Source organism: Bubalus kerabau, chromosome 21, assembly GCF_029407905.1.
Source record: "Bubalus kerabau isolate K-KA32 ecotype Philippines breed swamp buffalo chromosome 21, PCC_UOA_SB_1v2, whole genome shotgun sequence".
Classification (NCBI taxonomy): Eukaryota; Metazoa; Chordata; class Mammalia; order Artiodactyla; family Bovidae; genus Bubalus; species Bubalus kerabau.
The window spans coordinates 53183076-53210753 of record NC_073644.1 but is presented as its reverse complement, the minus strand read 5'-3'; the positions used below and the strand labels follow the sequence as shown (position 1 = coordinate 53210753).

The window sequence follows — 27678 nt, the reverse complement described above, 5'->3', positions numbered from 1 at the left end:
GAGCCCCTTCATTCATTCCACCCTGTGCAGCCCCAGTGAGAAGACAGCATCTATAAATCAGGAAGCATCTGCCACCGGACACTTACTCTGCCAGCGCCTTGATCTTGGACTTCCCAACCTCCAGGATGTGAGGTAAACATTTCTGCTGTCCGTAAGCCACCCAGTCTCTGGTATTGTTACAGCAGCCTGAAAAGACTTGGACAACAGAGTAACAGCTCTCAGGAAGGCCCAGGGTTTCAAAAGAGGTAGTAAACGACGAGCTTTCTCTGTTAACTAAAAATATGACTCATTTACTGTGGGTAATAAGAAATGGTTGATCTTTGTCCCTTGTTCCCGGCAAGAAGCTCCTCAAACCCTAGGAATTTCCTGAGTGACAGGAGTGTCTTTTGTTCTTCACGAGGAGGAGCCCCTTTCATCACACCTGAGTTTATGTTAATGAGGGGACTTAAGGTGAGGCCACTGCATAACCTCAGGATAGGGATGGTCACCAGAAAAGTGGTTAGAGGACTGGAACTTTTAGGTCCAGCCACAGCCTCTGGGTACGGACAGGGGGAATGGCTATAAATGAAGCTTTATAAAAACTCGTAGAACCCAACAGAACATTGTAAAACAATTATCTCCCAACTAAAAAAAAAACTCCTGAATGATGAGATTAGATGAACTGCTCGGTAGGTGACCACTCCCACATACCAGGAGGGTGGCACACCCCAGTTCTATGGGACAGAAATTCCTTAGCGAAAGAGCCCTCCCGGCCTCGCCCTGTGTACCTCTTCATCTGGCTATTCCTCTGTGTCCTTTCTAAGAAACTAGTTGTTGTCGTTCAGTTGCTCAGTCAAGTCCGACTCTTTGTGACTTGACTCCATGGACTGTAGCCCACCAGGCTCCTCTGTCCATGGGATTCTCCAGGCAAGAATACTGGAGTGGGTTGCCATTTCCTCCTCCAGGGGATCTTCCTAACCCAGGGATGGAACCCATGTCTCCTGCGTTGGCAGGCGAGTTCTTTACCGCTGAGCCACTAGGGAAGCCCTTAATAAACTAGTAAATGTAAGTGAATGTTTCTCTAAATTCTGCAAGCCACTCTAGCTCTGGCAAAGAAATCAAACCTGATGAGGGAGTCATGGGGGCTTCTGATCTATAGCTGTCCTGTCATAAGCACAGGCAACAACCTAGATTTGTGATTGGCATCTGAAGGGGGTGCAGTTTTGTGGGACCGAGCCCTTAACATGTGGGATCAGAGGCTATCTCCAGGTCGACAGTGTGGACACTGCGTTGCAGGCAGGACACTCAGTCAGTGTCCACTGAGAGTTGGAGAACTGCTTGACGATGTTGAAAAAAGCACACTGTGGATTTATGCTAGATTAATACCTGCTCCTCAGTTTGTTTTTGTGTTCTGGAAGAAAATCTATTTATGATTATATTATAGTTATGCCTGATTTGTAACCTGTCAATTACAGAAAGGGACAGGAGGCACTTTGCAATATTAAAAGACATATGAAGCTATAAACCACTCTTCTAAGTTTTAGTACACCAGTCTCGGTTTACAATTATTCTCAGGATTTTATTAAATAAAGACAGCTGCTATTCAATTTTGGCTAAGATGAGCAAAACCCCTGCCTGATATGGACAGATGTGGCTGATCATAATAGACTTCCACTTAGCTTTTACAGGGTTGCTTTCTCTGAACTCTAAAGACAACTGGCTGACCAAAAAAAAAAAAGTTCCAATTACTATGTGCACACAGTCTGTGATAGATGGAGTTGGTGCCAGAGTCACTTGGGAAATTCAATTCAGAAGGATCAGAGCTTTGATTATGCTTTCTTGAATCAAGAGGAAGAGGAGCCCCCCAAATCATTCAATGACCCAAGGCATGGTAAAAGAGCACTGGCTTGAGAGTCTGGGGTGCAGCTTCTGCCACTCACTGGCTATATACATCGGGCAAGTCTTCTCCCCTTGCTGAGTTATAACTTTCTCATCTGTAAAATGGGAGTGCTCATCCGCTTATCACACTCTCCTCGGCCACTGCCTCAGGCCCTTGTGGTCTCATGTTATTCTGGCCGCAACAGGGGCCTGTCCTTGCTCAGGGACTCCGAGAGCTCCTTGCCCCCCATTCATGCTGCGTGCCCCTCACTCGCCTCCTGCCCTGAGGCTCACCTGTTTCCTCTGATGTGTGAGATGCCACAAGACCCACTGGGTGCCCTTGCGTATAATGGACAGGGAAGTTAAGGCACTCGGGTAAAATTTTCTCCAGTGGGTTCTGGGAAGCAGCAGATAAATTCTTTTCACTTTCTCCCCAAGACAGATCATTCGAGATGCAACAGGTCATGTGGCCTCTCAGAAGAGACAAGATTAAGCCACCCGTTGTGCTTGAACATGAGTGGCAGCTGGGTCCTGAAGATGTCCATTTATTTTCTCTCCTTCCCTCTCTGCCCTGCTCTCATTTCCCCAACTCCAGCTTCCTAGGCAGGACTGCATTTCCTAATAAAATGTGCTCATTTGCTCAGTCATGTCCAACTTGATGCAGCCCCATGGACGGTAGCCGGCCAGGCTCCTCTGTCCATGGAATTTTCCAGGCAAGAATACTGGAGTAGGTTGCCACTTCCTTCTTCAAGGGATCCTCCCCACTCAGGGATCAAACTCCAGTCTCTTGAGTCTCCTGTATTGGCAGGTGGATATTTTACCACTAGTGTGACCTGGGAAGCCCCTCCTAATAAGGTATTGACATAAGTTTTTGTCTTGGAATCTGCTTTAGGGATCCCAAGCTAAGACACTAAGATAAATGATTCCTCAGTGTCCTGAAGATTCTCAAAGGAGCTTAGTCCCTACTCCTACCCACTCTGTGCAGGCAGAGGAGGACTATAAGGTAAGCATATGAAGTTCATCTCAAGCTCAGACATTAAAACACATTTGAAAGCTCTTGGACTATTTAATGTTGGGGCAAGTTTGGGAGAAGTCAGAGGGCCACATGAGTTTCTGATGGTGAGTTCTGAATGCACCTGCAGGGAACACTATGGCCTAAGGAATCTTAGGAGAAAAACCAGGAGGGTAGCTGGACTCTGGATTGGAGAGACAGGATTTGAACTTGTCATGACAATGTGGGTAGGAAAGAGTCTGTATTTGAGTTTCAGGTTCCCAGAAAGCAAGTCAAATGGACAGAGGGTCAAGGAGAAACTCTAAATCACCAATGCAGCAACTCTCTCTATTGACTATGCAAAGCCATTCTTGGCCTTTCTGTCCCCATTTTTCCTACTAAGACAACACTGGTTTGTTCAGATAGGAGGTTGAGATCTCTTGATCTCAGGAGCTTAATCCTTTCCCAGACCTCCAGAGGATGAATCACGATTGATTTAAGGACCACTATGTGTCCCAGTTCTGGCTAATGAAACATAGCAAGCAGTCTGCTAAAGAGAACTCCCTTCCTGAATTAAAAGGTTGCAAAGAGACAAAAGTTGCCACATTCTTCCTGTCCTGAATATAGATGTGATGCCTGGTTCTACAGCAGTTGCACTGTGATCTTGAGGCAACAAGCATGGGAAGAAGGCCAGGGGAATCTCAGGGATGTTGGTCCTAGCATCTTTGAGCTACTAAGCCAGTTTCAGCAGTTGCACTTCATCTTTTTTGTGTGCTTATTTATTTCAGATTGTGTTAATAGGGTTTTCTGTTAGAGCAAAAATCACTCCTGAGCCTAGAAAGATGTGATGGAGAAACCAGAAAGACAAAGATGCAGAAGGCACAGTTTGAGGAGAAAGACTGACTGCCAGTAAAAATGCTATAGAAGGAAGATGAGACTGGAAAATAGGTGTATCAAGTAAGAAGTCACCGGTGAACTACATGAGAGCCATTTCAGAGAGGCTGATGGGGCAAAAGCCAGATTTCAGTGGGCCAAGAGGAAAAGAACACAAGGATGGATACATCAAATGTAGACAGTTCTTTCAAGAGGTTTTGACTGTGTATGTACCAAGAGCCTTCAAATGTTGTTGAGCTTTGACCTAGATTTTTCACTTCTAGAGATCTATTTAAAGAAAATGATTAGAGATACGGCAAAGATTTAAGCATAAGGATAATTGCAGTTTTATTATAACAGAGAAACATCGGCAACAACATAAATATCACACAACTGGAAAATTGTTAAATACTGTTCCAGCCAATATATGTGATATTTTGAAAGAATTTTTTAACAGTGTGGAATAATATTCATAATGAATCAAGAAAAAAAAAGAGCAGGCTGTAAAAATACGATTATAAATTTATGTGTAATATTAATATATTATTTATATTCAAAGAGAAAGGCAGGAAACAAAAACATTAAACTATCAAAAGTTACAGGAGAACCTCTTAAATTTATACTTTCCTCTATATATTTCTAAATTAGCATTTATTTTCTATGCAGCCTTTGTTCCCCACCCACCTTCCTAGCAGCACCACAGCCCCCTCCAAGTCCAGATGCTTATGCCTTAGGTTAAGTTATTTGGGACCTCACGAAGGCATGAGTGATAAAAGTTATTTTCCCCTGGATAGATTTTATTATAGAACATTCTCTGGATTTCCTTAAGAACAAATGAGGAACATGAGTATTAGGCTGTCCGCCATCCTATTACATTTAAATTTAATTCTTCTCCAGGCACACAGAGGCCTGTTGTGATATTCCTCACAGCAAAGGAAGGAATCCACTACCCAGCCTAGAGATCTCCCCACTTCCTCCCACACAAAATGTTTCTGGGTGTACGTCACAGTGTGGTTATGGGGGTCACATGAAGTTACTAATATGCAAAGTCTTTGTGAACCCCAAGAAACCGCATGAGTGCTGGTCACTCTTGTCACTGCTCTATGGGGAAGCCAAAGTCTAAAGTGGATACCCTGTCCCACTTCACTTTCCTTGACTCCACGCCATTCGGAAACTCCTTAAGCAAAGAACTGATCCTGGAACCTGGGTATCCGAGAGGAGAAGCAAGGAAAGTGGACCAAGGGGCTGAGTGCAGGAAAAATGGTGCCATCCTAGAGCTGCCATGGACAAAAAGGAGATGGTTAGTGAAAAAAAGAACAACTGGGCTCCAAATGCTGCTTGGATATGAATGAATCAGGGATGTTCTGAAGCAGCAGGATGAGAAAACAAAGCATAAAAGACTTGCTTGGAGTTAAAACACGTGACAGTGATCTGTGTTTAGTAAAACGGCTGCCATATCTTGAAAAGAGCTGGAGTTAGTTGCTTATTCATCCCACAGGTATTTCCTGGACACTTGCTATGTACATAGTAAATTCTAGACACAGGAGTGAAAATAAAGTGATCTTTGCTCATGGTTTCACACTGCAGGCATTTGGAAGTCAGTAGAAAAGCCAAACGGTTTGACATAGCAGAAAGATAAGGTCACAGGCAGTAGGAGACAAGTGACAAGTAAGGTCTCAACAAAAGTGCTAGAATTTGAAAGAAGGAGAGGTGATTTAGGCTAGAGTTCAGGGGAAGCTTTTGTTCAGGAGATGGCTTCCCTGATAGCTCAGTTGGTACAGAATCCGCCTGCAATGCAGGAGACCCTAGTTTGGTTCTTGGGTCCGGAAGATCCGCTGGAGAAGGGATATGCTACCCCTCCAGTATTCTTGGGCTTCCCTGGTGAATCAGCTGGTAAAGAATCTGACGGCAATGCGGGAGACCTGGGTTCAATCCCTGGGTTAGGAAGATCCCCTGGAGAAGGGATAGGCTACCCACTCCAGTATTCTGGCCTGGAGTCGGACACGACTGAGTGACTTACACTTTCAGGGCAAGTTTTGTTCAGGAGATGCAAGCTGACCTTGTCCTTGAAAAAGGCATAGAAATTAAACAGTCAGAAAAGAGGAATAAACTAGGGGCAGGGCGCAGCACCAGCAATGACAAGGAAGCAGGAATGCACACGGGCCGCGGAGGCAGCGGAGACTCAGGGGTAAGCTGAGTGGGGAAACGATGGGCAGCAAGTTCAGAGATGGCCTCCTGAAAAGGCTTTAAAAACGCCGCCCAGGCTAATCCCGTGCCTTCGCGCCCAGAAGCTCGGACATCGTGCCTCTCTCCGGACAACTCTACAGACCACGTGTGAGAAGCAGCCGCCGGGGGAGCCCAGGAGCCCAGTGTGTTTACAGCTCTGGTCAGTGGGAGCGGCCAGTGCCTCAGGTAGAAACCTGAGCGAGATTTTTCAGGGGAAGCGACTTACAAAACACCAACAGTGCTTTCCGGGAGAGGTCTGGCTGAGGGGCACTGAAAACAGATTTGAGGAAATTCTCTCAGGGTATCTGGACTTGCAACCTCAGCAGACCCGGAAAATAATGTCAAGTTGAAAGGAAGCTGTGGAAAATGTGCGTCTTCCCTCCCCGCCGCCCCCCAAGTCCTGCAGCACAGCTTCCGGTGGTGAGGAGACGGCCACGCCCCGCAAGCGGAGGCGCTGACTGAAGGTCATGAGCTCCTAGGTTTTCAGAGATGGTTCGCTGTGCTTATGGTTGATGTCGGTCCTAACCCTTGGCTTACCTCTCAATCCCCTCTCCTTTAGGCAATAACAGGAATGTTCTCATTCTTTGGGGTCCAAAGGAGATTTGGACCCCAAATCTCCTTTGGACTGGTTCTATTTAAGTCACACACAAATACAAATGTGAGTATGGGAACAGGTCAGTTTGGGGTAGATGCTTTTTCCCTCTCTCAGTGATCCAAAGTCAGGCACAATATCCACCCTCAGCTCAGGCAGTACTGGAGACCCACGAAAGGACACCCACTCATCTGCAACTGTGCACTCGGATTCCATGTGACTCTGGAGCGGTTGATGCCAAGACACCATTTCTCACCTGTATCACTGTGGAAAACACCTGAATACTGGACAACCGCTTGTTAGCAAAGCTTTGGGAAAAGTTACTCCCATATGGCTGAGGGAGGGCAAAGTGGTATAAACCTACAGAAGAAGATGAGGCAAAATCTGCCAATATTACGTATGCATATATGCTTTGCCCTAATAATTCCACTTTCAGGAATTCATCTAAAGTTAATCTTATACACATATGAAAGAGTGGTTATCAAAGGGGCTCACTGCAGCCTAGTTGGTGAGAGTAAAAGATGGAAAACAACCCAAGTCCATTCAAAAAGCTCGATAAATAAACTAGGATACATGGACCCAAGGGAGAAGCATGTAACTTTACAAAAAGGAATGAAAGGAAGTTACATCTACTGATATGAAAAATATTTTCAAGATGTGATAAATAAAAAAGAACTAGGTGCAAACAGGGTAGAGTGTCTCCATTTCCAAGAATGACCTAATAGAAACAGTAACTCCCCATTTCAGTAGCCAAGACACAACCGGAAGCAGTCATTTTTCAATCAACACGCATGATTGGGTAGATGGAGAATCCAAAGACATCAAACCTATGGAAAATACTAAAAGTTAATTTAGCAAGGTTGCACAATACATGATCAATATGAAAATTCAATTGTATTTCTCTATAGTAGCAACAAACAATAAGGAGAATAAAATGGCTAAAAACTATTATTTATATCATCAAAAAGTATAAAATACTTAGGAATAAGCTTGAAAAAGGATGCCCATGACCTTTACACTAAAAACTACAAAATACTGCTAAATAAATGGACAGATCCCTGGAGAAGGAAGTGGCAACCCACTCCAGTATTCTTGTCTGGAGAACCCCACGGACAGAGAAGCCTGGGGGGCTACAGTCCATGGGGTCACAAAGAGTGGGACACAACGGAGTGACTGAAAAACAAAAAAATGGAGAGACAGAGATAGAGATAGAGTGATTGGAAGACTCAGTAATGTCAAGATGTTAGTCCTTATCATGGCCATGTTTCCCAGAGATGTGAGTGGGAAGACTGTCTCCATTTTACCCACATGAGCCTTTCTCTCTAAGCTTGGTTGTGAATTTGTAAGACTTAGGAGGACAAATCTGAGAGACAGACTTTTGGAAAACCCAGAATCACCTCTGCTCTTTGATAGCGAGCCACTGTTAATGAGCCAGTTTTGTGCCCAACCTTTACCCTCAGAAGGAGTTCTTCCTCGGGCGACACCTCCATCTCTCAGGCAAATTGTGAGGAGAAGACCTTTAAGGAGATCATGTGACAAAGACATAAAGATATAAATCTTGACCTGATAGCACATAAACTGAATGTTAGCCTTATATTGCTCATCACAGCAGTATATGATTTTGTTCAAGGAATTTTACATTTCTCAAAAGGAGGAAATTATGTTCTGAGTACATTTTCCACACCCCAGCCCAGCCCTGTCCAATAGGACTTCCTGCAATGGTAGCCATGCTGTACATTGATAGAGTAACCACTAACCACAAGTAGCACTTAAACATCTGAAATGTGGCTGGGGGACTGAGAAGCTGAATTTTAAATTTTATCTCATTTTACCTAATCAAAATTTAAATTTAAAAAGTGACATGTATCTGCTGCTGCTGCTGCTGCTGCTAAGTCGCTTCAGTCATGTCCGACTCTTAGCGACCCCATGGACTGCAGCCTACCAGGCTCCTCTGTCCGTGGGATTTTCCAGGCAAGAGTACTGGAGTGGGTTGCCATTGCCTTCTCCAGACATGTAGCTGGTGGCTCCCAAATTGGAGTGCACAGGTTGAGTCCTTTCAAATCCCGAAGAAGTCCCTACAAATCCTAATCACATCACAGCAACCTTTGTCCACTGCCCCCCAACTCCCCACATCAGTTCCAGAACTGTTCATGGCAAATGAATGACATCTCATCAGCAGAATTAAACATGTCCTCTGAGCCCAGATGTAGTTTCCTCTTTCTTTGGTCTCCTAAATAGTGCTTAGCTAAACCAAGTTGCATAATATTTAACAATTACCGTTTATTAAGGTAGATGATAGGAGGGAGAAGTGAGAGGAAATATTTGACCAAAGTTGGATCTTCCTGTGCTTATCTTCTTCACCCCATCCATTATGTGTGTATTCAGGAAATCTGCTCCTCCCAGTCCTAAGCAAGCTAATGACAATGTTTAGCTTCTCTGCCTCTTGTGTTTCTCATCAACCATCATGAACTCTGCCAGCACTCAAAGCCTGTCATTCTTTTAGGCAAAGACTGTTAAGATGCCCATGAAATGGTGAAAACAGTGAATAATGTCAAATCAATTTTATTGGGACTCTAGAGATGAGTCAAAGGTTTATAGCAGCCAGATGAATGTTTAAACAAGAAAAAGGTGGCTAAATCTTGGTAGGAAATCTTTGTGACATTGTAGCTTATCCTGGCTCCATCCCACCTCCCTGGATTGCCTGCAGTCTTAAAGATGGAGCCTACATTGCTGGTGTGGGCTCCTGGTGCTGGTGGATATAGAGCAGACCCGGTGCTCAAATAATTATGGTTGTTTAGTTTGACCTGAATGGTGGTTCCCTCTTGTTTATATTTTACTTAGACTGGAACTCTCAGAGAGTAGAGAGGCAGCTGCCTGAAGGGACATTTGTCAGAAATACTTAAAGGCAAATGTATTAGCCATTGCTGCCAGAGGAAGGGATAACAGTTGGCACACAGTATACATATCCAAGAGCTTGGGAAGAAAGTATGGAGAGTGAGATTCTTTAGGAATAAGGGCTTTGAAAACCCATATTGCTAGGGATCTAGAAGGCCACACACATGCCCAGGGTAGGACATATGCTTTGAAAAGACCAAAGAGGGCTTTAAGCTTTCACCTCTGGTTGACCTGCATGTTCTGCAGAAGCAGGAAGTGAAGGCTAAGGCAGAGTTGTAACCTGCCCAGTGAACAGTGGGAGGCATGCCTCAACACACACATGCACACACATCTGCACAGACCTGGATAGTTTTGTGTTTAGTTCTGGGCATTTTAGGAAATCTGTTGAATCATTGTGCTAAGTCACTTCAGTTGTGTCTGACTCTTGGTCACCCTATAGATTGTAGCCTACCAGGCTTCTCTGTCCATGGGATTCTCTAGGCCAGAACACTGGAGTGGGTTGCCATTTCCTTCTCCAGGGGATCTTCCCAACCCAGGGATCAAACCCAAATCTCTAACATCTCCTGCACTGGCAGGTGGGTTCTTTACCACTAGTGCCATTTAGGAAGCTAACTGACAATTAAGCAAATCAAACAGACTTCAGTGGCCACACATGACAAAGAACAGATTTTTTTAAATTGGTTCAGAAAAAGTCACAAAACTAAAAACAAACAGTAATCACAAGCATCAACAAGTAACCCTGAGGAAGGAGGAGAATCTGATTTCTAGAGTTGGCATTCAAGGTGTCTAGTTTTCAACAACAACAACAAAAATGATGAAGCCTGCAAATAAACATGGGTAAGAGGAAACAGGAAGTGAGTACCTAAAGGGTACAGGGTTTTTTAGGGGAACATTGTGAAATGTTCTAGAATTAGATAGTGGGGATGGCTGAATCACAATCACAACACTGTGATTATACTGGAAACCACTGTACTGTACATTTTAAAATGGTTAAAATGGTGACTGTTATGTGAATTTTACCTCAAAAAAAAAAAAAAGAAAGAAAGACACAACAAAATGGATTTTTAAGCAGTATACTGCGGCTTTGCTTTGATACAGTTTAATGAAGTCATTTTGTAAATTTCCTCAGTCGTTCCCTTTTTTGTCTTCAGATACACACCTCAGTAATCCCAGGTCAGCCAGGATCACTGTATAAATGGTCTGTAGTTGAAGGCTTATTTCTGGGTGGCATTTGCCCATGGGTCCTGATGGCTGTTTCAGACTGTCACATAAGATGCATGGTTTTATCCCAACATCTCCCCAATGCAACATATCCAAAACCTAGCCTTGATTTCTTCCCATACTTGTGTCCCTCCATCACTCTACATCAGCAAAGAGTGCTTCTCCATGCCATTTTGGATAGCTCATTTAAACCTTATCCAATTAACCCCTACGTCTGGATATTTAACCTTCTAAATGGCTTTCAAATAGATTTACTTCTCTTCATCACCACTGCCACCACCTTTGTTCAATATGCCCCCATTCCTCATCTATACTGTTTAATAATAGACGCCCAGCTGGCCTCACCACATGTTCTCTTGACCCTTTTCAGTCTATTTCCCCTACTCTATCAATTTGCATTTTTAAAATGCAAATCTAATTATTTCACTCCTCCATTTAAAGCCTTTAATTGGCTTCTCATTGCTCTTTGAATAAAATCCTCAAGTGTTGAAATGGTCTGCAAAGTCCTATGTGACCTGGCTCCTGCCCATCTCCCCAGCCTCCCCATGGAGTCACTGCACTCCACTCATGGAAACTTCTGTTTCCCCCTTTGTTGTATAGTTGTGTAGTCGCTAAGCTGTGTCCAACTCTTTTGTGACTCCATGGACTATAGCCTGCCGGGTGGCTCTGTCCGTGGAATTCTCCAGGCCAGAATACTGGAGTGGGTAGCCTTTCCCTTCTCCAGGAGATCTTCCCAACCCAGGGATTGAACTCAGGTCTCCTGCATTGCAGGCAGATATATTACTGCTGAGCCATCTGGGAAGCCTGTTTCCCCCTACCTCAGGGTAATCATAGACACACTCATTTCTTTCTAGAACATTCTACGTCCTTGCCTCTCTGCACTTAACCCAGTCCTACCCATTTTCAGAACTCAAATGAAAGGTCACTTCATGAAGGAAGTCTTCCTGGCTCCTCAGGGTTAGGGAAAGTCCCCCTGAAAAGGCTAAGTGCCCAGGGCTTCTCTTCTATAGTACATCTTACTCTAATCATTCCTGTGATCAAGGGCTCAATATCTGACTCCCAACTAAATATGAGACCCATGAAGACAGGTACTGTCTTATTCAATGCTATAGTGCCAGTACCAACCACAGTGCAGTGTGTACAGCACGGGGTTCATACTTGTGAACTTAATATTACAAAATGCAATTCGTTCTCACAGATAGCACCTTACTAGTCAGTTGGTGCCTTAGTAAAAATGAGTTGACAGCCTGCCAGGGCAAGAATGCAACCCAGGTGTGCTGCTAGCTCTATGCTACTTGTCGCAGGAGCAATGTGGGGCCATGGGAGTGAGGATGAGGCATCCATCAGCAAGGAACCCTATTCGGAGCCAGCCAAGCATACTCAGGATCCTAGAAGAATGTATGTATGAGCAGTCCTTCATTTCTCATTTCATTTCCACAGCCTTCCCCAAACAGTGGAATTTAGGGAGTGGAGTATCCCTTGTGTTCAACTGATCTGCCAGACTGTTCAATCAATTCAGTCTTTTCTCTAGACTCTCAGATTCCCCAAATGGCCACCCCGTTGTCGGGAGCAGAGAAACATCTGGTCCTGGAATCCTCCTTGGTTCTCTTGTACCTCATTTCCCTCAGCCTCTGAGTCATTGTTAATTCCTTTGTTCCTCCCATAGTCCCCATCCATCCGCAGTCCACTCTGGAGCCCCATGTCCTCTTGGGCTAGGTTGCCAGTGTCAGCGCTCAATCATTCAGTTTCATCCATTATCACTACCAAGAGGAGTCCAGCAGTGGGGAGAGAAGAAAAGGGGAGAGGAGAGGTGACAGACCCACATCATGATCTAACCTCAGGGAGAGATACAGGTAAGATACAGTCAGATCTTCCATTCTGCCAAGGTCAGCCCCCTGCCAATTTATTTCCTGGACGTTTTAATGCTAAAGAGAATGTCTGTTTTCTACATCACCTCTAGCTCTGTTACCGAAGACCCTTCTGTTATTTTAGCTTGAGTGTGTGCCAGGCAGGATCCCCAAAGGTAGGAAAGAAAACCCACAGAGCCTACGCACCAGATGGAGTGGCCCCAGCTGGGGGGAAGTGGGTGCTAATACAGAAGATGCAGGGCGGCTACAGATAAGCTTGATCAACGTCACAGGTATTCTGAGAGTCTGACATAATTCTGGTTTCCCTGCAGAAAACAAGTATCAGGGAGGGATACTGCAGAATTGTTTCCCTAAGCTGTCTGAAACTAAAAATGATGTGCCAGGAGTGATGTTGAGCAAATAGACTCTTAATCCTTCCCCATGCATGTCAGCTTTCTCCATCAAAGAGAACAAGCCTTGGACTGCAAAGGGCAGAACAAACGTGCATGAGGCCAGGTGGTCAGAGATGAGTAAAGAGCATATCTGAAAAGTGATGAACTGGGCCAAGCACCTCAAGCCTCCCAGCCTAGGTGGGCTGCCTCCTGGGGAAATGAAAGGACTCATGAAGGAGATGGATCAGCCACAGCCGTAACTTCTGAGGATGTGCAAGGAGGGACGAGGTGCCAGAAGACTGGAAACAGGTTGTTTGATGTCAATTCAGATGATGAAAGAGATGGTTTGTGGGCATTGAGCGTAAAGGAAGGAGTGACCATAGGACCTGAATGGAAACCCTAACCTCATTTTCTACCTTAGTAGGGATTCTGGGCTGCGAAATAGGATTACACAGTTGGTGATGGATCTAGGTTGCTACAAAGTATTGGACACTTTGAACATCTAAGAGCATCCATGCAAAAGCATCTGCACCATCCCCACCTGGAGAAAGAATTCCAGAGACATTCCTCAGGGCTTTTGCTTCAGCCTGCTCTGGTCCCCAAACTGTCACCATGAAATTTAGCTAAAGGGCAACATTGAATAAAATTAAGCAAGGAGATCCAACCAGCCCATCCTAAAGGAAATCAGTCCTGAACATTCATTGGAAGGACTGATGCTGAAGCTGAAACTCCAATACTTTGGCCACCTGATGCAAAGAACTGACTCATTGGAAAAGACCCTGATGCTGAGAAAGATTGAAGGTGGGAGGAGAAGGGGACAACAGAGGAGGAGATGGTTGGATGGCATCACCAATTCAATGGACATGAGTTTGAGTAAACTCAAGGAGTTGGTGATGGACAGAGAAGCCTGGAGTACTACAGTCCACGGGGTCGCAAAAAGTCGGACACGACTGAACTGAACTGAACTGAATATAAGGTCCTATACTTTGGTCTGAAAAATCAGCTTCGCAGAAGCTGTGAAACAAGAAAGATGTTTAGCTAGAGTGGCACATTAAACCTCTTGAGAGTTAATGATGATTTGCTTTGTTCCAAAAGGATCCTCACAGCAAGTGCTACTGTTGGATGACAACTCAATGTTGCATGACCTCTGCCCCCCCTTTGATAAGGGTCTATTAAATTTATCATCAGGTATCAGGGGATCTGCAACCTGCTCTCAATTCGCATACAGACTGTTTTCCTGAAGAGCTTCAAAGTGAGTTGATCTCCTTTCTCAAGGAAAGGGTAGGAGTGTCTTTGTCTTATGCATTTGCATTTGTCATCCAGTGACTAGATCAGAGTTCAACAACCAAGCATTTATACTAGACGGAACAATGGCAAGAAGCCACATCTAATTAGGCCCCTTGTATTGGTACCCTTCCTAAAAGCTTCAAAGCACTTCCGTCCATCTCACTTGAGCCTCCTCTTGTGCAATGCTATGAGATAAGCCAGGTAGCTTTTCCAGCTAACTGATGGGGAATCAAATAACCTGAGAGAGGCAAAGGCTCCCCAGCTTCTCACTGTCAGAAGTGGGTCCAGAAGCCAATGGCAACATCAAATCCAACTTGCTACACATGAAACTGTGCTGCAGGTATGTGTGCTTAAAAGAAAGAGTTCGGAACTTATTTACAAAACAGAAACAGACTCACAGACATAGAAAACAACCTTATGGTTACCAAAGGTGAAGGGAGGTAGGGATAAATCAGGAATTTAGAGTTAACAGATACATACTACTATACATGAAATAGATAAACAGTAAGGACCCACTATATAGCACTGGGAACTATATCCAATATCTTGTAATAACCTATAATGGAAAAGAACCTGAAAAAGAATATATATATATGTATAACTGAATCACTTTGCTGTATAGCTGAAAATAACACAACACTGTAAATCAAATATGCTTCAAAAAAACACTGTAAAAATAAAAATAAATAACAGCTTAAAATCAGATCGTCTTATGAAGGCATTCCCTGTGTATTTCATTTGAAAACTATTAATTATTCATATTTCTCATGCTTAGTTGCTCAGTTGTGTCTAATTCTGCGACCCCATGGACTGTTGCCTGCTAAGCTCCTCTGTCCATGTGATTATCCAGGCAAGAATAGTGGAGTGGGTAACATTCTAATCTTCCCAATCCAGGTATCAAACCCAAGTCTATTGCATGACAGGCAGATTCTTTACCGTCTGAGGCACAAGGAAAGCCCTACTCATATTGAATAACTGTTAACTATTTATAAGAACTTCGCCAAAAAGGTCTGTCTAGTCAAGGCTATAGTTTTTCCAGTAGTCATATATGGATATGAGAGTTGGACTATAAAGAAAGCTGAGTACCGAAGAATTTATGCTTTGAAACTGTGGTGTTGGAGAAGACTCTTGAGAGTCCCTTGGACTGCAAGGAGATCCAACCAGTCCATCCCAAAGGAAATCAGCCCTGAATATTCATTGGAAGGACTGATGCTGAAGCTGAAACTCCAATACTTTGGCCACCTGATGCAAAGAACTGACTCATTGGAAAAGGCCCTGATGCTGGGAAAGATTGAAGGTGGGAGGAGAAGGGGACAACAGAGGATGAGATGGTTGGATGGCATCACCAATTCAATGGACATGAGTTTGAGTAAAATCTGGGAGTTGGTGATGGACAGGGAGGCCTGGTGTGCTGCAGTCCATGGGGTCACAATGAGTTGTACAGGACTGAGCAGCTGAACTGAACTGATTTATAAGAATGTATTATGTGCAAATCACTGATCCTCAGGTGTGGGAGGCGCAATAAATAGGAGTAGATGAAATCTCAGCCTCAAAGGCCCTCAGGTGTCAGGAGCTCAGATGGTAACAGTGCCGGGTCCTGAGTGGAGACTGTGAGCTGGGGGAGGACAGAGTTCACCAGTGTGAGGCAGAATTGGAGATGGACAAAGATTTATAGACTTTACTCTGGTTGAATTCTTTGCAAGTTCAGATGGTAATGCCCAGAGGTCTTGTTGTTGCTTTAGATGGAACCATACCACTAATATTTCAGACAGCTATTGACAAGGCAATGGAAGAAATCTTTGGTCTCAAAGACCCTTTCTCAAATGTTCCTTGACTTCAAGTGCACAAGCAGACCCTCTGTATCTGTCTGGTCTCCCTGGATGACCGAGCAGAGGACCAATTTTGTCCTCCTCTTTCTGCTAATTGAGTCAGTTTGGGACTTCACATCCTTGGCATCTTCCTCCCCAGGACCACATTGATGTAAGCTTTTCTTGTTCCTGACCCTAACCAAGCCTAATTCTGGTTTTTCTGAAGGGCACTGATGCACCAAGTTTGCAAAATGAAACTCCAAACTCTTCCTCACCACTGTTTCAGATCCATGGTCTTCAAAGCATGGTCCTCAGACCAGCAACATCATTGTCATCTAGGAAGAGACTAGAAATGCAAATTCTCAGGTCCCATTCCCAGTCTACTAAATTGGAAATTCTGGGTTTGGAGCCCAGGAATCTGTGTTTTAACACAGTTGTAATACAACTTGTTAATATAAGTCCTCCAGGTCATTCTCATGCATGTTCAAGTTTGAGACCCACTGGTTTTGGAGAACTGAAAGGTCAAGCAGAATGGCTTTCTTTTCTTTGCCCATTTTCCTGTCCCTTCCTTTAAAAGGCAAGTCATGCATGCACTGCTTCCTCTTGTCTCTTGTCCTGCTGGCTTCCTTTGGCCTCATCCTCCGAGCACCACTCACTGGATTTGATCCCGCATTGTCTTGCCTTTTCTTCCTCATCTATGTGTATGTCCGTCTTGGCTCTCATGATCTGGCTTGCTGGCTGGGTGCTGGTGCTCCAGTGTAAAAACCCAGTGTCCCACATTCGAAGCATCTAGAAGGAGCACAGGGCCCACATACCCTTGGCTGTCTTTTTCTGTGACATCGTCTGGTCTCAGCACTTGGCTTTCCCATAGCTAGGGACACACCATCTGCCCCAAGATGACTGCTCCGTTCTACTGTGGAAACTTCTGCGAGTTCTTCCCTGCTCCTTGTTTGACTTATCCTCCTTTCACCCAGGAAATGTGTGTCATTCTCCTGCACATCATAGCCCTGGCAGGAAACCCATCTTCCTGCTCTGTTTGAGGGACAGATTATTCCTGATCCTGCTGGAGGCATCTTCTCAGTATACTACCTGACCACGTGGCCCAACCACATGTTCTAACTATTTCGGCCAATGACATCCTCTTCTTACCCAGCTGACACTATGTTCATGTTTTGTTCTATTAGGTTGGCCCAAAAGTTCATTCAGGTTTTTCCATAAGATGTTACAGAAAAACCAGAATGAAACTTTTGAGCCAACCCAATATCTCCTCCTTTGCTGGAATTCAGGATATGTGTCCTCAATGAATTCGTATCCCATTCTCCAAACCTGAATCCCTCTTTTCTTATCAGTTCATAGTCTTCCACCCACACTTCATCAACAGAACGTCCTTGAAGGTTTTCAGCGGGCTCTCCCTTTCTGATCACCCTAGCAAGCCATTAATGATTATGCAGATGTGTGATCAACTATGGTTTGTTTGTCCATCCAATCCCTTTGTAATCTCCATCAAGTCAAAAACAATCATCTATACACCTAAGGCTGGAGAAGGAAATGGCAACCCACTCCAGTATTCTTGCCTAGAGAATCCCATGGACAGAGGAGCCTGGTGGGCTGCCGTCTATGAGGTCGCACAGAGTTGGACACGACTGAAGTGACTTAGCAACAACAGCAGCAAAAATAGACCTAAGGTATGTATAGGTATATATACCTAAGGTACCTATACATATGTATAAATGAATCTTACCAATAAAGAATTTTTTAAGGGTGCCAATTGCCTGTTTTATCTACTCCAGGCACAAAATTGTGCATGTAGTAGGGTTCACCAAGTCCAGATAGCTACACTCAACATTCCAGGCTGGTTTCTTTAACTTGAGGCTTGACATCAAAGGGACTAGCATCATACTCTATGAAAAGCACAAACTTATAGATGAACTGATATACAGATTTTGGTGTGGCTACATACAAAAGGACTATGAAGGGAACCATGAGTCCTGATACCATCCTGTAACTCTTTCTCACAAGAGCTAGGCCTTAATCAGTGCAGCCAAGACCATGTCCTATTGGGCCAATCTGAGACAACTGTTATGCATATCTGCTCAACTGTTATATTGAGATGCCTATTTCATGCCTTAGGCTACGCCCTCACTAGTAAGTTTCCCACCATGACAAGTGAGTAGACTTCCACTTAAACTTCATCAAATGGTTTCTATAAAGACTGTTCCCACCAGTACCTTGCAGGAGATGCTGGCTGCCTGCTCCCTTAATAAACAAAGTAGTGCCTCTATGATTGTCTAATATGGATGATTTGGGTCTCTGTATTCTTTGCTGGCTCTTCCTCTCTGCAGGACCAGCATTTTCTGCACATGGTGGTAATGGAATGAATGTTCAAAATCTCTCTTGGGGAGAAGAATTTCCTGGATTGGAGAGGGATCCAAAATTTGATCCCAGTTACTCAATTCCAAGACACTTTCTGTGAAACACCATTAAACATCCCTAGGGGTAGCAACAAGGCAATATTGTTTAATTACTACTTGCCTCATATTATGAGGGTTCTAATGGATTCCTCACTTAAAGAATCCAAGTCTAAAGATCCTACGTGATTTGTCCAAAAAGACCGAGCTCACATGAGGCCAGAGCAGGGTCCAAATCCACACGCCTACTCAGATACACTGGCTCCAAGCCTTGGTTAGGGGAGGCATCACTCTGCTCCGCCATCAGCTGAGGTCAGCCTGCACTGCTCCTCTTTGACGAGCAGTCCCACCTGGACCATTTCCACCTAGACCTCGCGATGCTCTGTATTCTTTCCGTGTCCATGGTATTCTCAGAGCTGACTTACTCATTGGGAGGGCTGGAGCCGCACAGAGGTAGGTGCACAGAGGGTGGACCCAAACTCTATAGGTTCACATACAAGCTCTACTATTAACTGGCAGTGTGGCTAAGCAATCTGACCTTGGACAAGCTAATTACCTTGTCTGTGCTTTGGTTTTCTCATTTGTAAAATGACAAAAATATTAATAATCGACCACCTATCTAATATCTGACCACCTACCTACCTCCTCCCTGGAGAAGGAAAAGGCCACCCACTCCAGTATTCTGGCCTGGAGAATTCTGTGGACTGTCACGAAGAGTCAGACACGACTGAGCGACTTTCACTCACTCTCCTTCCTCGTAGGATTATGAACTGTTAATACCTTTATAGGTAAAGCACTTAGAAGACTGCCTGTCACACTAGCGCGTGTGTGTACATGTGTGTGCATGTGCATATATATATTCGCTACGATTTTCAGTCATCATTTCTTTCCTTTGCCTTCCTACCCTCTGTGTCTTTGTGCTCTAGGCCACTCTGCTTCCTCCCTCTCGTGCTCTCTCATTCACCTCCTCTATCCAGATCTTCAGACCAATTACCATTGGAAGGACTGTATTCTGATCCTTTTCATGAATTGTGAACACAAGGATCAACTCCCTTCTTTTGTTTTTTCCTTCTGTGTTTAACTACTCTTCCTATACAAGAATGGGTGGGCATGGACCACAGATGGGATGGGTAGAGAGACCTCAGTTCAGTTCTGACTCTGCCACTTAGAGATGCTGGATCTTGGGTAAGCTATTTAAATTCCTCAACCTCTGAACTCAGAGAAAAATAAAATCCCATTACCACGTGACTGGTTGCCCAGCCTTATTGCTGAGTTGCAGGTCTATTTAACCAATGATTGATAGTGGCCTTCTGAATAGCATGTCTTGGCCCAGCCTCTCCCCAAGACTGTATTCACTCAGCTCCCTGAAGCCTCTGAAACACAGCAACATGGCAGCGAGAAAGTCTGAGGGACACGCCTGCCTCACATTTCACCGTAGTAATCCCGCACACCAATGCTGTTTCTCACTGCGGTCTTATTTATCAGGCTATATCACAAGCCTTTATCCCTGACCTCCAGCAAGCTCCCTGCTGGGAGTCACAGGCATGGTATTTGAGAGGTAGAGAGGAAATCAGAACCCTATAATAAATTGCCTACCACACGTTTATCCCTGAAGGAGTTCACTCTAATTTCTGTTTTCTTAATATCCAGCTGAAATCTGAAGTGTGCTTTTATTGCCATTTCCACGAAGGTGAGGTGCCATTCTTGTTACCTGGGAGAGCTGTTGGGCTGCAGTTAATTTAGGGAACCAACTCCCTTTGTTTTTAGCTCGCAGCTTCAAGGGACCGTGGGCCTCTGCCTTCAGGTGAACTGGGGATGTACTTCTGGGAGCAGTAAGCCTTGAGGATACTACTCTTCAGCTCAGCCACTGGCTGGTGTGGCTTGTTCCCCCTTTGCTCTTTATTTGTTGCCATAGACAGTTTCCAGTGAAACTTCATCCATGGAATTCCACTGTGGCTACCTGAGTTTCCCAGAAAGACTGCTCTTCCCATGACAATGTATCTAGCAGACCCCTCAGTTTCAAGACACAATATGATTTGGGGGGTGGGGCTGATTTCTCTGGTAGTCCAGTGGCTAAGAATCTGCCTTCCAGTGCAGAGGACACAGGTTCGATCCCTGGTTGGGAAACTAAGATCCCACATGACCCAGGGCAACTAAGCCTGAGCCGACCACGAGAGAAGGCCCCATGCAACCAGGATCCAGCACAGCCTCCCCCCACTCCCCCCAAAAAATACAATACGATTTTTAAAAATAGCATCTTCTAGTAATTTTAGAATTAAGCTATGTCATTTGGCACAAGGTCAAATAATCATGGCATATGTGCCTTACTAAAATGCAGAGGGACGAGAGGAGAAGATGCTGACCATGAATTTGACTTCTCAGCCTGGGAGCGCAGGGCTGCGGTGGGCCAACTGGAGGAGGACGAGGATGAGAAGGGGAGATCTGGAAACTTCGGTTCGATGGTTTCTTTCAGCAGGCAGAAGAGGTGTGACAATGTGGTCGTTGTTCAGGGGACAGTCCAGAAGGCCCTGTGGTGGGTGAGGAGGAGGAAGGGGCAACAAGAAACCCTACTGGGCACTGCAGCTTGGATGAGTGGAAATAGGGCGCTCAGTTCCCACAAAAGTTACTGAACAAAGGCCTCAAAATTTTGCATCTGGGCCCTAACGATCTCTACAAAATGTCTCATTCAGCTGCAATTAGTCACCTAATTGGATAGCTAAGTTTGAGGGGAAAAAACAAAAGGTATGAAATAGTCACAGAACATTTTGACTACACTGCATTTTCAAATCGTTCACGTGGTTCCCCATTCCTGAAACTAATTATTGTTCCCTACTCCCTCTTCCCCTTGCCAGCTAAATTTGTCTGATAATCATGTAATTCATTGCTCTAGTCCAGTCGTACTGGTCTCAGCTCAGCAAATCACTTTCAATCAGTTTTGCCCCTAAAAAGTGTCGTTCATAACACACAAGATGAGATTTTAAATAACTGACATACACGATTACCCAACATAAGGATTTTATCTTTTCTTGTTTAATCAAGGAACTCCTGTAGAATAAGAAGTGATTCTCCACTGTGGTTCCCAGAGCATCAGCATCAGCATCACCTGTAAAAATATTGGAAATTGCAAAGTCTAGGGCCGCCCCAGACCTCCAGCATCAGAAACTCTGGAGGTGGGAGCCAGCAATCTGTGAAACGTTCCTGGGGATTCTGATGCAGGCTGGCATCTGAGAACCACTGTTCTAAAAGATCTTCCCAGCATGCTGTGCTGGACAAGTTGTGTTGGCAACCTGGAAAGTCCTCACTGTGAGGTTGTAGCCTAGGAGACGTGTGGAGGGTTACTGACTGGACAGGAGACCATCTCCTTGGAATTTCATTCTTAAAAGAGTCACAGGTTGGAAGTCATCACTGTGATTTCTGACCTGAACTTGGTCCAACAGCTTCAGAACCTTGAAAAAGTCACAGCTTCTCTTTGTTCATCAGTTTTTTCATCTGCAAAATCCAGGAAATTGAAATGGCTCATCCTTTCTTATGCTAACAACCTTTCACTCCTATCTCTTTTTGCATGTGGGGTTGCCAGATTTAGCAAATAAAAACATATCCAGTTTTTAAAAATAAGTAGCCAGTAAAATTTGAATGTTAGATAATTTTTAGCGTACATATATATACTAAATGTATATGTGTGCATGCCAAGTAGTTTCAGTCATGTCCGATTCTTTGCAACCCTGTGGATTATAGCCCTCCAGGCTCTTCTATCCATGGGATTCTCCAGGCAAGAATACTGGAGTGGGTTGCCATGCCTTCTCTAGGGGCTCTTCCCAACCCAGGGATCGAACCCATGTCTCTTACATCTGCTGCATTGGCAGCTGGGTTCTTTACCACTACTGCCACCTGGGAAGCCTACATATATGTTTATATATATATATATATAAACAAATCCATTTTTAGTATATATGTGAAAGTGAAAGCAAAAGTCGCTCAGTCGTGTCTGACTCTTTGTGGACCCATGGTCTATACAGTCCATGGGATTCTCCAGGCCAGAATACTGGAGTGGGTAGCCTTTCCCTTCTCCAGGGGATCTTCCCAAACCAGGGATTGAACCCAGGTCTCCCACATTGCAGGTGGATTCTTTACCAGCTGAGCCTCAAGGGAAGCCCACTATATATTGTGCAGATGATATAAAATTGAGTCCCTGTTGAGGGGACATGACTGACTTGAGATGGACTCAGGATCAGATTCCTTTTCTAGGGTGTCCCCCACCCGAGAAGGAGCCCCTCTGAGGCATTTACATTCTAGGAGGGATTTGGATCAGACCTTTCCCGTTGATGTAACCTCTGATTAAATTTGGCATTCAAATAGAGTTGCTCAATTCAGCAAATAGAAATAAGGACACCCAGTAAAATTCGAATATCAGATAAACAACAAAAGTTTTTTAGTATAAGTACATCCTATGCATACTTTTGTTGTTTATCTGATATTCGAATTTTACTGGGTGTCCTTATTTCTATTTGCTGAATTGAGCAACTCTATTTGAATGCCAAATTTAATCAGAGGTTACATCAATGGGAAAAGTCTGATCCAAATCCCTCCCAGAATGTAAATGCCTCAGAGGGGTAGAAGAAGCTGCCCAAGTGTGGGGGGCACCCATGAAAAGCAATCTGATCATGACTCCATCTCAAGTCAGTCATGTCCCCTCAACAGGATCTCAATTTTATATCATCTGCACAGTGAGAAGTATTGGACCAAATGATCTCTAAAGTCCTGTCCAGCTCCAAATGTCAGTATTATTTTTGGCTTTTTCACTGCTCTTTGGATCTGTGAAAGGCATTTCACTGGTCTTTTTTCTGATGTTTTCCTTGTGAGGGAAATGGATTAATCCTGTGAAATTTAGAAAAATAAGTATTCTTGAGCTATGAGCTGAACTTCTTGAAAATGGCTTTGATAGGATCAGGGATTGTAACTTTGATATGTAGAGTATGCCTTTAAGAGCCTCATAATTTAGTTTCCATAATTTATTTAACACTTAACATCTGAATTAAATATCATGAGTAAAGCTGTAATGGCCATTCTTATAGCCAAGGTTTCACATGTGCCTGATCATTTCCTTAGATACAATCCCTGGAGTGGGGTTGTTGGGTCAAAGGTCAAGGTCTCTTGGAGGAAAACGTCCTCTCCTCTTCTCTCCCCATCCCTCCCCTTTATCCTGTCATCACCCCCAAGAGGTCAAGAGGGCTCTGTATCCATCAGATCTCAGGTCTCTTAGGGCCCTCGTTTTCTGGGCCAGCACAGGTGGCTGGGGCTTCCCTGGTGGCTCAGTAGTAAAGAATCTGCCTGCCAGTGCCGGATCCCTGGGTCAGGAAGATCCCCTGGAGAAGGAAATGGCAACCCACTCCAGTATTTTTGCCTGGAGAATTTCATGGACAGAGGAGCTTGGCAGGTGACAATCCCTGGGGTCGCAAAGAATCAGACATGACTGAGCAACTAACCAAACAACTGGTGGCTGGGGTGGGATGCCATGAGTTCCCCAGTGACCGCTGGACCCAAGGCCACTGCCAGAGCAGGGCGAGCCCAGGGCCTAAGTGGCCCCTGTCCTGACTCCTCTCTCCCCTTGGCTCCAATAAGGGCAGCTGTCACTCCCCTTGGGCTCAGGACTGGAGGCCCCAGATGAAGCAGTTTATAGTCTGCTTAGATTCAAAGCCATTTAAGCCCAATTATTTTCAGAAAAAGGAGCATTCCATGTGATCCAGCACAAGTCTAATATCAGACTTAGATCCAGAACCCCTCCTCGTGGTTAGGAGGCCCTTCCTGGCCTTGTTTCTTTTGTGCATTTCTCTCCCATGGGCACCATGTAAAGAGGAAGATGTTCTAAGTTCAACAACATTTGTACAACCAAATGCACCATCAGACATCTCCAACAAAAGGGTTTTAGGGCTATTCATATATGTTGCCAAGTTCTATCATGAACATTTATTATTTTATAAAAAGAAAAAATAATTTTTAAAAAGCCTTATAAGTAGTCCCAACTGTTCATTTTCCCAGCCATACATTTCTGGGGTAACTGGAATGCAATCCATTGCTCCTTGATCGACTTGCTTTGTGTAACAGATGGAGTGTGTGATTACTAATTGGGCTGATGATATTTAGACAACAACAATAAAGACATGTATAAATGGGTCATACTCGCTCTCCTCAGGAATGAAAGAAAAGGAGAAAAGTGGTAAACCCAAGGAAATGACACAACTAAGAAAACAATAAAGGAGAAGCAAAGCATAGAGCTCAGTTCTCAGGGAGTGCATGGCTGCAACTGCCTGGTGATAACTACTGCTGGTCCAAGAGTAAGAAGCTGGGGGACCAATGTGGAGAGCCAGCATGCAACCCCCAGACTCAACCATTCATGCAGAACCAGTGATTGCCCTGACAAGTGGGTAAGGAGCTTGCTCTGGAATTACTTTGCTTTTGTTTGTGTCTGTGTGCGACGTATCAAGAACTTTAAGGTTTAGATTGTGAAAGGATGTATTGATACTAGCATTAAAATATCTTTGTATCAGTTCAGTTCAGTCGCTCAGTATCCAACTCTTTGCGACCCCATAGACTGCGGCACACCAGGCTTCCCTGTCCATCACCAACTCCCATAGCTTATTCAAACTCAAGCCCATTGAGTCAGTGATGCCATCCAACTATCTCATCCTCTGTCGACCCCTTCTCCTCCTGCCTTCAATCTTTCCCAGCATCAGGGCCTTTTCCAATGAGTTAGTTCTTTGCATCATGTAGCAAGTATTGGAGTTTCAGCTTCAGCATCAGTCCTTCCAATGAATATTCAGGACTGATTTCCTTTAAGATGGACTGGTTGGATCTCCTTGCAGTCCAAGAGACTTTCAAGAGTCTTCTCCAACACCACAGTTCAAAAGCATCAACTCTTCAGTGCTCAGCTTTCTTTATAGTCCAACTCTTATGTCTGTACATGACTACTGGAAAAACCATAGTTTTGACTAGATAGATGTTTGTTGGCAAAGTAATGTCTCTGCTTTTTAATCTTTGTATAGTTTATTAAGTTTGTTGCATTTCTTTTGTAAAGACTTTCCATTTTTAGAACAGTTTTAGATTCATAGCACAATTGAAAGTACAGAGATTTCCCATATGCCCTCTGCCCTTATGCATACGTTGCCACCCTCCACCCTAATCAACATCCCAGCCTGAGCAGTGCATTTGTTACAACTCCTGAACCTACACTGACACGTCCTCATCAACCAAAGGCCCTAGTTTGCCTTAAGCTGTAATGCATTCTCTGGGTTTGGATAAATGTATAACCAGATAACAATGATTATCCATTCATGATAATCTATACCAAGTAGTCTCTGTGTCCTAATTCGTTTCCATTTTTCCTGTGTCATAATAGTAACTTTCTCACCCCTACCATAAAAACATCTGCTCCAGTTACTAAGTCTGAAAAACATGCATGGGTGAGACCTGGAGGTTCTTGTCTCCTTCCCTGGAACAAGGAAGAGAATTCAACCAAAGTGATGACAGCCGAGAAGAGCAGCTGAAAGAGTGTGAAGCAGTGGGAGAGCCAGAGAAGCTGTTCCGGAAGGTGTTTCTCTTCCTCAGTTGAAGCACTACAGCCCTGAGGCTATTTACCTGAGTCTGGTCCTCTCTAAAGATCTGATTCTTGGCTTGCAGAGAAGTCCTGCAAAACGTCAAGAGCCTCAGGGCGGTAACCCTTAAAGGAAGTTCAGCTGAAGTTCTCCCTGCAGTTTGTTCACAGGAGAGAAACTAGAAGTTAGCTGGGTCCTTGGCCTGCTTGAATGCTTGAAGGAAAATTAACAACCAGAAAGGCTTAAAGGAATTCCCAATTTTGTGTTTGTTTAGACCATCGTCAGATCACCCACTGAGCAAGAAAGAACATTCAGGGTTTACTAATTCTTTTCTCGGTACATTGCTAGATCAAATAGTCCTTAGCAAAGGAAATACATTTGTCTTTATAATCTAAATATCATCAGCTCAGTTATTCACCTTTATTTACATAATTCTATATGCTGAAAAATATCATTGATATAAATTATCTCTTCTAATTTATTCTTATGATATAAAAATATCATTGGTATAAATTATCTCTTCTAATTTTTCCAGGGGTCTTATGAGGTGAGCAGTGAAGGTCTGTCACCCTGTTTCGCAGAAAAGGAAGTCGAGGATCAAGGTCACACTGTGAGTTAAGTAGCAAATCTGAGACGCAAACATGGAAGTTTTTACTCCTGGTCTAGAGTCCTCTGCATCTCTGAGCTGATCAAATCTAGGGCGCACTCAACCCTCTTGATGTCAGTGGTAATGGTCAGAAATGTTGAACTTGGATAATATTTGTTTAAAACACAGCCTTACACAAGAAGTACATCATAATAGAATTGAGTCAGAGAAGTTCAACTAGAATGCTTATGGAGATTGAACCATTCTCTCTCAAAGACAGACTGAAATGAATACAACTATTAATTGTAATCAAATACAACGGATTTGCTCAAAGTTGCAAATTGAATTGCTCAAAGTGATACCAAGCAAGACGTTGTGGAGCTCCTGGGCACAAAAGCCTTCCTGTGTCCCCCAGTTCTCTGATTCTTCATTCAGCTTCCATGACCTTCCCCGAGTTCCAACAGGCAGGTTCAAACAGTTGCTAATGAGGGAAAGGAGAGAATGGGAGACAAAGGAGGAACAGTCAAGAAGAACAACAGTGCAGCTTGGGGCAAGGTCCTGGTTCCTCTTCAAAGGACACACGCACCAATATCTTTTAGCTGTTTTGTAGATACTGAAACCCCCACCAGATGGGAGAAGTTAAAGGTTAACCATGGTATGCTGCCCACAAACACGTAAATCCCAAACCAGTTGGAAATGGAGGGTTTGAAGATGCAGACTCCAACTTAACCTCACCACCAACCAATCAGAAAAATGTCCAGGAGCTGATCACGTGCTCTGGGAACTAATATTATAAAACTTCTCACTATCCTCTCCAGGTGGGAACACACAGTTTTGAGCCTGCTGTTGGCCCCCTTTGCCTGGCAAAGCAATGAAACTATTCTTTTCTACTTCACCCACTGCTCTGTCTCTGAGATTTAATTCAGTGTCAGGGTTCAGAGGCTGGATGTGGCTTCAAATGGGAACAGGCTGAAGGGGACTGATGAAAGGAATATCACTTTCATGTCGACATTAGAAACCAGACATGACTTCCTTGATTTGGCTAATGTTGTTCTAGGATGAGCACAAACAGTAGGATTGTATGGTTCCTTATCAGCCGAGGTAGC

At 44.1% G+C, this 27678-nt stretch overlaps 1 long non-coding RNA gene across 2 annotated transcripts; it reads left to right on the top strand.

The window, feature by feature from the left end:
• LOC129635754 (uncharacterized) lies at nt 1–27049 on the top strand. 2 transcript variants are annotated; one of them, XR_008706435.1, is made up of 4 exons: nt 1–132; nt 2750–2860; nt 12322–12508; nt 26522–27049. It is a non-coding gene; the product is annotated as an uncharacterized LOC129635754 (long non-coding RNA). The 2 variants fall into 2 exon arrangements; XR_008706436.1 differs by lacking the exons at nt 12322–12508; nt 26522–27049 and adding an exon at nt 4905–5409.
• The last annotated feature ends 629 nt before the right edge of the window (nt 27050–27678 follow it).